The sequence below is a fragment of the Microtus ochrogaster genome, unplaced genomic scaffold, assembly GCF_000317375.1.
Source record: "Microtus ochrogaster isolate Prairie Vole_2 unplaced genomic scaffold, MicOch1.0 UNK185, whole genome shotgun sequence".
In the NCBI taxonomy this organism is placed as follows: Eukaryota; Metazoa; Chordata; class Mammalia; order Rodentia; family Cricetidae; genus Microtus; species Microtus ochrogaster.
Window position 1 is genome coordinate 54,031 of NW_004949283.1, and position 1,131 is coordinate 55,161.

Consider the following 1,131-nt stretch of genomic DNA (forward strand, 5'->3'; position numbering starts at 1 on the left):
ATTTTGTACCTGTCTCCTGTCTCAAATATTGAATCAGATTCCTGCTGAACCCTACAGACAGGCCTGTCCATCATTTACTGAGTACACATCTACCCCTCGCCATCATCATCCCTCTCAAGGATGAAGATGTTGAGACAGGAGGATTTAAGGTACAGCTATCAAATTAAGAACAGCTCGCGATTCTCCTGCAAAGCCCTGAAGTTGTGCCCAGAAGTCTTCAGTCATTCTCATAGAGCATCCAAGAGCAGCAGAACATTATATGTTCCATTGAATGACAGGTACAGGACGGTTGATCTCATAGAGCACAACAGCTTAGCATCCATTCTAGAATCTCTGCTCTCAGAGGTCCCCATCCTGTAAAGAAAATGTCTCCAGGAACAGTATAGATTTGCTTAGCACCAAGTGCAAATTGCTCCATCCCTAGAGGTGGTCGTTTTCTGAATGCTAATGTCCTGTCTGACCAGAACTGAGATAATGATCAGCAAGATTCAGTGTGACAAAGACTGTGGTGTCCTTAGTGCACATGCTTCTTCCTGCCTTTCTTACATAAGCTCAGTACTCATGTCTACAAACCAGAAGGTGTGTCAGGCAGCTGTCTGTCCCTTTACTCCCCTGAAGCATCATAGGAAACATTGATGTCACAGGCTAGGCATAGCTGTGCTGTCTCTTTTGTCCTCTTCACTTGGGCCTGATTCCCCAACTTTTTCATATCTTTCAAGTGTTTTTGTTTTAGTTTTTTAAAGGGGTAGAATATGGTTTTCTAAGTAGCTCCTTGCTTACCTAATGGGAACACTGGGGCCATGATCATCTGCCCTGTTGTTCAGATGTCACTTACGTTGCATGGGTTCTCTTCTAACCTCTGCTGGCGATTGATTTTGAGATTTTATTGTTGAGGAACATTTGATGATGGTAGAGTCTACCACATCCTTCATTAATCAGTGCTTTAATTTTTGTATGCAAACTTATTTTGACAATGTTAATAAATTAATCTTCATCTGATTGTTCCTTATTGGTATTTCTTCGAAATTTTGCACCTGGCTCCCGATTTTAACATTAGAAAATCTATCACATCTGTCATGTATATATATTTCAGTTCTTAAAAAACTAACCTTTATTTTTATTTTATGTATG